General features: G+C 37.8%; 1 protein-coding gene across 12 annotated transcripts in view; it reads left to right on the forward strand.

The window, feature by feature from the left end:
• Positions 1-1,453: 1,453 nt before the first annotated feature.
• Positions 1,454-11,581, forward strand: part of NRCAM (neuronal cell adhesion molecule) — a 204,782-nt gene continuing 194,654 nt past the window's right edge. For 3 of the 12 annotated variants that reach the window (XR_002096795.1, XR_002096796.1, XM_019514573.1), the window contains exon 1: positions 1,454-1,559. The gene's annotated coding sequence lies outside the window, so the exon portion shown is untranslated. The remainder of the gene's footprint in view (positions 1,560-11,581) is intronic. The other 9 variants (XM_019514577.1, XM_019514576.1, XM_019514575.1 and 6 more) reach the window with 4 other exon arrangements.

The raw sequence follows: 11,581 nt of genomic DNA on the forward strand, positions 1-11,581 counted from the left end.
TAAAGGAGATCTTTTTTTCCCCTCATTTGGGATTTCACGTTAAAAGAAACAAGTAAAGCTATAAAAATAATAATTTTGAAATTTAAGCTTTTTGGAGAATACCAAATTTTATTATTCACATTCAATGGTATTAAATGTGAATAATAGTTTAATATTGTACTGCACTGGTAGTGTAAGAAGTAGCCAATTATTGACAGTTTATGTCAGCTGTTATCATTTAAACATGCAGCTGCAGATGTGCAATTAGAAGGGAACAACTTTGAATGACAAGCTTTTTGCACAGTCATTCTTTTAAGGGCAAATTTTGAATATATGACAAGATAGAAGAATGGCATCTAAACTTTACTCTCAATTTTTAAAACATCTCTCTCGCTTTCTCTCTCTCTCTGTCATCACTGGGATACAATACGCACTAGGGAACAGTTAAGATAGTCTGATTCTTTTTTGTTAAGTTTAAAAGGTCATGTGGCTCTGGTCATTGTTGAACCTTATTGATAATATGCTTTGAAGTAGGGTGTTACATGTTGATTGTGCTTTTGTGTAGACAAGCCTTATTCTGTGCAGGTCTTGAGAGCTGAATAAGTTTCAAAGGAATATATTTAACTATTGTTGTCCACAAACTCTAAAACTAATAAAAGGTGGCAGGGTTTTTGGACATCCATGCTTTAGGGGGGAAAAATCAGAAACTATAAACAGTTTGTAATTTAACTTGTTAGCATCTTGCATTGCATGCTGTTGCAGAAGAGATGACTAATATGTAAGGTTACATCTCAGATGCTATATTTTTTCCAAGGAGTTATAAAACTTGAAAAAGCCACTGTTCTGTCAAAATACAGAATTTCCTCAAGGTAGTGCTTGAAAAGCAAAGGTGATTCAGAGATTCATGGGAAGTGATAAACAGGAACCGTGAGCAGTATAGATATCACAGTCACCTTTTCTGAACTTGTTTTTTTTTGTCCGTATGGATAAATTTGTCAACTTGTATTGAAAAATCATTTATCACTGTAAACAGAAGACTTTTGCAAGGATTGACCTCTCATATATAGTGAATTGAGATTTTTTTTTCTTCATTTGGCAGTTTAGAAAGCAGAATACAAGGAATGATCTGGAGAAAAATTATTGTTGATTTAACTGTCTTCAGCATTTATGTACTACAGTATGTGTTACCAGGGGAAGCCACTGCAATACTGTATAGATGGAAGATGTCAGTTATTTAAAAACAAAATAAAACGTAATGCAATGCACATAATTTTACTGAAAGGTTCAGGCAACTAAGCAGATTTGGCTTGCTTTTAAATAAATACAAGGAAATGTTTAACCCCTATTGTATTGCCACAAAGCCTGGGCTGATCACACAGTGAAGCCTGGGAGGTCCATGTACAATGTGATTGGCTGTGGAAAACAGTGCTCTTTGTACGTGTTTTTACACAGAGTCCAGCAACAGCAGGGTTCGACAGCATACAGTTTTGCAGCAGGATTACAATGTAAAGAGAGTTTTACCAACGATTCATCTCTTTCTAATGAGAAAATAGAGAGCGGATTATATTTACACCTACAAGGTAATATTCCTACAGCTTCCTTTTATGTACTGTTTTGTTCCCCTTTGGTATTTAGTACAACTGTGATACATTAGGTGACACTTAGATGTAGACATCCAATTTATTCATACCTGGGAAATATGATGAGGTTGATTTTATAACTCTGAAGAAGAGGTTAAAATATTTCTTGTGTAATTCATTAAAATATGTTTCATTTGTTCGGTTAACTGCAATGGGAAGTGAAATGAGCACAGTTATAACTTTGCTAATCTATGTGGAATGGACTAATTTCACTGGAGTCTGTAATATATGAGACTGACTTTTAGTGCTGACTTACAGGGAAAATAAAGTCATTTGAAAAGTCTTGATCTTTGGGATATGGCTGACTCTGTGCTGTCATATATTTGGTTTATTTTCTTAAAAGATTTTATGATGCTGAAAGTTCACATTCATGGAACTGTGGCTATTTTTCATTTAAAAAATTATCATTTAGTTTGAACTACATTTTTAGGATTTTCCATGTTGTTGTTGTTATTATTATCCTCCCATATGACTGCTTGAGAAGTGACCTAACTGTGTATGCTAGAAGAAAAATTATCATTCATTTATTCTTTTGCTTGTATTTCATTAGAGACCAGCATGCTGGTATTTCATAGATTTCATAGACATTAGCGCTGGAAGGGACCTCGGAAGATCATCAAGTCCAGCCCCCTGCCCGAGGGGCAGGAAGTCAGCTGGGGTCATAGGATTCTCTGTTGACTCCTCTAAACATTGACATAGCATACTTTGATTAATATTAACAATCTTTATAATGACTGTCAGATTTGTCATATAATTCTCTTTAGAGAATAGCTGGAAAAAATTCTTGTTAAAAAAAACAAACCAAAAAAAAAAATGGTTTTGAACTTTCAGACTGAAATACAGTCTAGGATATAACTAACACAAACCATCCTGCTGCTGTCTGAACATCTGTGCAAGTGTTTCTTAAAGTGTGATTACTTTCACATTCCAAAAGAGAACAGAGTTTCTTTCTTAAACCATTTTAACAGCTACTGTTCATTTATTTTACAGTATTTTTGATCCATATAAGCAAGTTAAATGTCACAAGACTCTCTAATAATTTTATCTATGAACCTTTTACTTAACAGTTTAATCAGTTGAAATCTTTAACTAAAGTAATGCTGTGGGGAGTCTGTGTTTCCCTTCATTTTTTTCTGCCTTTTTTATTTGAAACTTGTTTGTGGGGATTATTTTAGCAATAAGTGAAGGATGAAAAAATGGAATTTACACAGAAATTCTAACTGGTTTTGGGCATTATAAACTACATTGCTAACTGAAGATGCTGAACTAACAAAAACCTATCAATCAGTTTAATTGCTCAGTCAGTACAATCACAGCATAACTTACGTAGTAAAATCACACTACATCTCCTGTATAGCACATTTTTTTAATTGAGCAAAATGTTTAGGAGTCTCTTGTACATCTCATCATATATACCTCATGCACTATCAACAGTCTGTTTGTAGTACTTAAAATTCTAACAGTTTAATATTTGGCAACTCTGCTTGACATTTTTTTATTTTAAAATCTGTTACAAATGAGGAATAAATGGCACTGTTTAGGTGTTGTTAATGCATTCCTTACAAATTGGCTATTGAGTGTTTGGAAACATTCCCACTTTAAAAATCATCAACATCCAAACTATCCTATCATCATGCTAAACTGTTCTTTCACTCTTGTGCGAGTCCCTTGAATTCAGTTTTTTGTTTTGGTTCCAATAAGCATCTAAATGTTTTTTTCCTCAAAGTTTTAGATGCATATATAAACCTCTTTTACTCTTTATGGCTGGAAATCACATGGGAACACAGAAACTTTCTTTTCTCATGTAATTTATCATCTGATCTTGCTAGGATACTATTCACACATCACAATAGTTGAATTCTAAAACAAGAATTTAAGAGTTATGTAAACTTTTTCGAGGCTCAGACAATTTTTCGGTTCGGAAAAAACCCTGCACTGTGAGTTTAAAATCTCCTAGAGAATGACTGGGGTGGTAAGACATATAAATATAGATGCTTGAAGAACAAACACTTGCTGGAGTGGGATTTTTTTAGGATTTCCAAAGATTAATCTTGCTAAAAAATTAAACAGCTACTGTGCTATTTACCATATCTAAAGTGCATTATCATTACTACACAAATAACTTTAGCATTGGAGTATTTAAGTTTTAGAAACCAGAGAACCACTTTATCCTCAGACTGAATTGTAGGTATCTGTTCATTAATAGTAGTATGACATTCAGCTGCTAACAGTGTGTTGCAAGATGATTTGTCTGTTTTTTTTGTGGAAGAGAGTACATATTTCTTCAGAAAATCCTTCTTGATTAAGTATGTGCAATTAGGCAACTTTACATTAAATTCAAGAAACTGTAATTTCAGTTCTGACAAGAAGTTCTGTGCTTAAGCTAAAAGACTCATAGGTTAGCTCCTGTCCAAAGTCATACGTCTTGAGGGAGGATGGTTGGTGATTGTAGATATAAGTCGTACCTGGGGACTGAAGTTAATAAATAAAATTAATAAAATCAGTGTGACAGCTTTGTTTCTGTGAACGCTGAGAAAAGATCTGAAGATGAGTGAGACTTGGGAAACAAAAAGGTATTAAATAATACGTAGCATTACCTGTCATTTCCATACATTCTTATATATCAGAATAATGACAATTTTAGAATTAAAATCTCCGACTAGAACTGTCTTTACTCATGTGCCTCAGGAAATCAAAAATATATTAGTTTTTAATATATCTTTTATTTATTGTTTACTGTGAATGAAAGATCAGAGCACAGTTGTACTAAGTAGAATATTTTTCACTAGTTTTAAAATGGATTTAAACTGTCTTTTCCCATTATATGTTATTTAATATATTCAAAATCTCAAAGCACTAAGAGGATGCCCTACATATTGAAGGGATGCTCTGTTACATTGCAGTACAAACCAGCTACAGTGGACAAATGTACCAAAATAACATCAATCACTTCAAAATTAAAACTTGTGTGAATTTGCATTTAAAAGGGAAGGTTTCACCCAACAAACATCTTATGATTCTTTGATTGCACCAGGACTGACTGAAATGAAAACTTTGTATAAACATTTTTTTTTCCCATGGGGTGAAATAATTTATGATATCATGTGGAGGCATTAGCCTAAGGGACTGAAATAAATATACACCACTATATTCTGTTTTTGCTGATGACTGCATGAGGAGCTTAATATATTACTCAAGAAAAGAATGCAGCCACTCCCTAAAATTTCATTTTGAGAAAGAAGTAATGGCATCTTGAGCCAAATAAAACCTCCTTATTACTGGAGGTGTTAATTGCTTAATATATTTTTTTTTAATACTGTAGAAATACCTAACTACATCAGTCAGAATTAGAGTCTTGTGCCGAGTGCAGCACTTAACATGTAGGAAGGAGTTTACCATTGGGAAGAGACAGGGTCTTATGCAGAAGCCCATATTAACCCTGCTGGCCTCTTTTATTGCATCAAAATGAAGAGACTTAATGCTTTTACAGAGTATTGGAACTAAGGTGAATTTGTCCAAAATGCCTATGGTTCATCCCCCAGAATTGGTCTCTGAAGTGCAAGGCAGAATTTAGTTTCCTAAGACCAAACAAGCAACTCATAAAGCTTGTCTAACCACTTAGGCATTCAAGGGCTTGCCTGTATTGCCCTGGATGCTGATGTTGGGGAGCATGGGGATGAGCATGCTCTGTCTACCTGCATACTCCAGACCTTGTTGCTGGCCCCCTTCCCCATGTTTGCCCATAAGGCTGGTCCAAGGCATTCCCAGTGGCTACTCTTAGGCACGCTGACAGCTTGAGAGCAGCACTGGAGATAAGGCTAAAGTAGCTTCACTGGCAAACTTCTGGGACTGGTGTGCCCTCAGCAGGACTTGTTGCTACAGCAATATAGGCAAGCCCTGACAGCTCCTACATTTTGACCTGTACATTTACGTAGTACTACTGCACCTGCCTAGAACTGCTGCCACCTTGCCATCTGACTATTTCAACACCTGTCTCATGCATAAGGCCATTTGGGATTCACAAATTACACATCCCCATGGCTAAGGCCTAGATTCCCCAAAGGATTTAAGTATTATAATGGAATTAACAAACCTGAGTTTGGTTTTTAAGTTGTGGGGAGTTGTTTAATACTGAGTTGTTTAAGTGTGAATTGTTTACATCTCTGTGGCACAGTGGGGAGAGTTACATGCCTTTGTGAATCTCAGTCCTAGGTATCTCCTAAGGAGTGTAGAATGACTATACCCCAAGGTAGGAAATGCTGAGGAAGGGTTCATGTCTGAAATCCATTAGACTTAGGTGCCTATCTGTAGCCCTGAATTAGGTGCCTGAGATTGGGATGCGATTCATGTCCCTGAACCCATCTGGGGTTCAGACACATCAGTCTACTTTGTGTATGACAGGATCACTTCTCTTTTAAGAACCAGTCAGTGGTTTTATATAGTAGCTAGCTGTGTTTCTCAACCCATGGGCTGCAACCCAAAAGTGGATCACAAGAATATATGAAAGGGTCACAGACTAACTTAAAAAATGGATCAACAAACTTTAAAACTGGATTCTCCTTTAAAGGAGAAAAACATGGGGAACCTTGGCTTTTCCCTTGTAGGCTGGCAGAGTTCCAGCCTGCAAGGAACTGCTTGGGCCTCCTCCTGCCCCACACACCCATCTTTTGCCCCCCCCACACACCCTCCACCACACGCTAGGGGGCTGGTGTCTGGGTGCAGCAGGTTGGGAGTGAGAGACCCTGGGTTGGGATTAGCCATCAATGTCTACAAATGGGTCCTGGTACAAAAAAGGTTGAGAACCATTGAGCTAAAAGATAAAAAGACTTGCCCAAGCAATGGAAATGCTGGGACCTCCTTAACCTGAGAGATCAAAGAACCGTGCTTTCACATCTAAGTTAAAGGCACCTTGCCCCTCTTTGGTTGAAGCTGAAGCTGTACTTGGTCCAGGCAAGAATTCAAGAGGAAGTACAAGAGGGATGCTGACCATGCAACCAAATGATCGGGGCACTCATCTGGAAAGGGGGAGGGAAAGACTTAGATTCTGGTTCATTCTCCCAGGACTCTTTTTGCATTTTTCCATTAGACAGTGCTTGCTTAGACTACATAAACAGACCTTTTGTGGTCCTAGGATGAAGTAAGTTAGGTGGCTAAATGCAATTTTCAAAAGTCAGTTAAGCTCAAAGGAAACCCATGGACTCTCAATGAGATTTGGGTTCCTAAGTGTCTACATTTTAAAAAATATATATATCTTAGGAACCTAAGTCACACAAGGTTAGATTTTTTAGGAGTATATTGGTACCTAAGGATGAAGATGGACACTTAGTGGGATTCTCAAAACTACATTGGTACCTAAGCTGTCATTGGATTCAACAGGAGTTAGCATCTGCCTGAAGGCACTTTTGAAATTTTTGCTGCAAATGGCTCCCACATAAAATAATAAATTCTAAAATGTGAGGTATTGGCAGAAAAGGGTGAATAAGGTGAAAGGAAACAAGCCCTCATGGGATGCCTACTGGAAGGAGAGTGGAGAAAAGAAAGAGTTGAGGCAGTGAAGATAGTAAAGAAAGTGCAGGGCAGGTAGGATGGGACCAACAGAGGAGAAATTAAGATGGGGGAGAAGCTTGAGGATATTGCAGTGACCAACCAGTAAACAGATTCCAAAATCATCCCAGGTACCAGTTGCAGAAATCTTCCTACAGAATGCAGGGAGATGGTAAGTGGATACTAACAAGGTATTTCTGTGGCCTTTTGCTACTGCTTTTAATTCTACCTGTTATTAGGAAAGTCCTTGCCTTCCTGGGCCAGGTACTCTTGTGCTTTCCTCAGTCCATGTGGAGCTATAATAAAATGAATATGGAAAAGTTTCCCAAAGAAGGGAATCTCCACACAAAGTCCAAGTCAGAACCATAGCAGCTGCCCTGATGCCAGTCATACTCCATGCATATTAAAGAATAACTGTACCATTTTCATAAGACCAGAACCCTGACACCTTTGGGTGCTGACAGATGTACAGAACCCACTCTAACTCATGGTACTTTGCCCAGTCAGAGCTGGAGCAGGGAGGGCTGAGGGAGACTGCAAGGAGGGGAGGTTCAAATCCACCCGTCCCCCCTTAAGCTTAGGCCAGGCAAACCCCAGCTGGCAGACAGCTCGGATCATGCCACAGATTAATCTTAGGGAACACAAGTTCCCTAAGGCTCCAAAGTGGAGCGCCTTCATCTGATCCCTCATTTGATGAAGGTTAATTTGTCACATGATCGGCCACTTTAAAAGCACTCTGCAGATGCACACGTCATGGCATGGCTGTAGAGTGCTTTCAGGGGGCCGATCACATGCCAAACGTAACCTCTCTGTGCGCCCTTCAGGAAGATAAGATATTAGCCATTCTGAAATACGTGCAAAAATTTAATTCATACACTGTTTTTAAGTAGCAGCCTTGGCAGATCCTCCACACCAATCCTTGTTAAAAGGTTTGCACCATTATCTCGCATAACTAAGAGATTAAGAAATTATTCCACCAATTGTGGAGAAGCTTCAGTATTCTGTAATGTTGCTCATATATTTGTGAAGTGACAGGCAAATTGCGTACCTGCTTCTTTACTGCAGGAAAACTGCAATTCCTCAAGTTAGCAGAGGCATGGCAAAGCTTAGGTAGCAGTTACAAATGAAAAAGAGGTATTGTAAACATTTTGTTGATTGTAGGTCTAAATTGACCAAATTAACTGTACCATTTTCTCTGGGACCTTAATGTTTTGATGATAGTAAATAACATTTGCTAGAGGGTGCAGCAGAAAGTTGCCTGTTCTTTGGCTTTTTGTATGATAATGTAACATTCGTAGAAAGCATTGTCTACATTGATCTGTCATATAAAAGTCTTCCAACTTATACGTTGTGACTTCAGTCTTCCACCCCTAGCCTAAATGTGCATTGTTTCATGTGAGTCACGGGTAGTATATTAGTCCTTGAATTAAGTTTCAGGTTGGAAAATAGTTAAGTTTTGGTTTCATAGTATACCTATTTCGATATAGTGCAATCAATGTAAATATATTTTGTGCACACATGGGCATGACTACACGTGTGCTTTAATGTGTATTAGCCTATTCTAAAGTGCATGAAAATAGGCAAATGCACCTTTTTCTACTACCCCACAATGGAGCACATTAATTAATTAATTAACCTAAAGCACATTAATGAACATGTAGATGTGCCTGCTATGACCCGGCTGAAGTCAGGAGTTTTGCCACTGACTTAGTTATGACTAGTTTTTCATCCCAAAGGTGTTGTTTTTTAAAATATATATTTTTTCTCTAATATTGTAAAATAAGGGGAGGACATGAGTTGCACTATACAATGAGTCTAAAAAAATGCAGCCTACCTGCTGTTTGGATGTTACATTACACTTGAGAATGCTCAAAAAATATTTTTAATGAATAGTAGTCTGAATGCATGTTGCCAATCTGATTTCAAACAAAAGAAAGATTTTTATCATTTACCATATTTGTTCTTTTAATTCGATTTCATGCTTGCCTAAACTCTGTCCACACACAGTATGTATTAGCATAAATGTTTTTAATCCAGATACATTATGTAAATATTAATTCTTCTGACAAAAATCTTTAAACAAATGTGTAGTCCACAAATAGTAAGCAAGTCACTATGTTAAGCCTTTTTTCCTTTTTTTCAGTTATTTTGTGTTGAAAGGAAACTTTTATCTAATCACATAACAGGAACAATAGAAAATGTTTGACCCCAGATGTGCTTTAATTCCACATTACTGTTTTTCTAGACACATTCTTCATTTTTTAACAACCCAAACCAGTTATGTATTGTAAGTTGTCAGTTCTTTAATAAACATAATTTCACCTACTTTTATTCTGTTGTTCATCAGTGGTATAATTTGAATGAATGTGGAAATCAAGTATCAGATTCTAAATATAATGCGTAACATCCTGATCCTATTGAAGTCAATGGGAGGTTTGCTACTGACTTAAGTAAAGTGAGAATTTCACATTAATGAAGTTAGAATTAACCTTAATTTTTCTTGTTTAAATTTTAGATTTTGATCCTCAAAAAGCAAGAAGTGTTTTACTCGATCATTGATGTGAGTCGTAGGATGGAGATTCCAGAATTTCTCTAGGTAGCCTGTTCCAGTGCTTGACCACCCTCCTAATCTCCAATCTAAATTTCCCCTGCTGCATGTTGAGGCTGCTGCTCCTAGTCCTGTCCCTACAAACATAGTGAAAAGCCCATCTCCATCCTTTCTAATCATCCTTCAGATATTTGAAACCCGTTATCAAATCTCACCTCAGTCTTCTCTTTTCCAGGCTAAGTAACCCTTGTTCTTTTAGCCCTTTCAGTACTGAATAGAATGGAAGAATTACTTCCCTTGATTGCAAGTGACATTCCTGTTAATACAACTCAGTATGCTATTGGCCTTTTTTGCAACACGAGTACACTGTTAGCTCATACATGCCTTATTGTCCATGAGAACCCTAGGTTCTTCTCTGCAGTACCACAACCAGGCCAGTCATTCCCTAGTCTATATTTGTGTATGCAGGACTTTGTACTTGTCCTTGTTGAATACCAGGTCATTCTTGATCCTTGCCCTGCCCTCAGGAGCAGCCACAGTTCCACCTAACTTGGTGTTATCCACAAATTTAATAAGCATGCAATGAATCCCATCATCCAAATCATTAACAAAGATGTTGAACAATACAAGAACCAAGGCAGACCCCTGGTGACCCACTTGATGCCTCTTAACTAGCTATTCAGCCATTGAGAGCTATTTGCTAAATATGATGATAACCATTTATAAATCCACCTTACAGTACTTTCTCCTCACCTGTATTTCCTTAGTGTGACATTTAGCGAAAATGTCAAGGAGGGCAGTGTCAGAAGTTTTGCTAAAATCAAGGTATATCACATCCACTGGTCTCCCCTCATCCATATATCCTGTCACTTTATCGCAGAAGGAAATCAGACAGGCAGGACTTGCTCTTGGTGAATCTATGCTGGCTGTTCCTGATCGCCTTGATCTCCTCCGGGTGCTTCACAGTAGATTTCTTGAGAACCTGCTTCATGATCTTTCTAGTTACTGAGGTCAAGCTGACTCATCTGTAATCCCCTGAATCCTCTCTCTTCCCCTTGTTAAAGATGGGAGCTATGTTTACCCTTTTCCAGTCATCTGGGACTTCATCCAACCTCCATGAGTTAACAAAAAAGATAGTCAATCGCTCTGAAATTACCTCAGCCAATTCCTTCAGTACCCTTGGTTGCATTTCATCTGGCCTTGTCGACTTGAAAGTATCTAGCTTCTCTAAGTAATCCCACGCCTATTCTGGCATTATGCTAGGCTGTTTTTCTCCTTCCTTATCTCTGCTGCCTGCTACATTCATCATCTGGTAGTTTTCTCTATTTGTGAAAACTGAAATTAAAAAGGCAGTAAATATTTCAGCAAGCCCTGCATTTTCCATGGCTAGATTGCTCTCCCCATTTTATAAAGGTCCCATGGAATCCCTGGTCTTCCTCTTACTTTGGACATACCTATAGAATCAATTTTGATTGCCTTTTATGTCCTTTGCCATCTGCATCTAAAATTGTGCCTTGGCCTTCCTAATCCCCGCACCCTTTCCCCCCGCATGCTTGAGCAATACTCTTATACTCTTCCCTAGTACTATATATGACCAAGTTTCCACTTTTATAGGATTATTTTTTGAGTTTCTGCTTCTTGAAGAGATTGCTGTCTAGCCAGGCTGTTCTCGTATTGCATTTGCTGTTCTCCTGCCTCATCAGAATATCTTTCTCTTGTACCTTTAAAAAAGCCTTGCGAAAGGTACAGCCAGCTCTCCTGGACTCCTTTTCCTCTCAGATTTGCCTGCCAGGGGATCTTGCCCACCAGGTTTCTAAGTTTAGCCCTCTTATATGAAATAAGAACTGTTCAGTTAGCTAGCCAAAACTGT

Source organism: Gavialis gangeticus, unplaced genomic scaffold (genome assembly GCF_001723915.1).
Source record: "Gavialis gangeticus isolate Ggan-Ray unplaced genomic scaffold, GavGan_comp1, whole genome shotgun sequence".
In the NCBI taxonomy this organism is placed as follows: domain Eukaryota; kingdom Metazoa; phylum Chordata; order Crocodylia; family Gavialidae; genus Gavialis; species Gavialis gangeticus.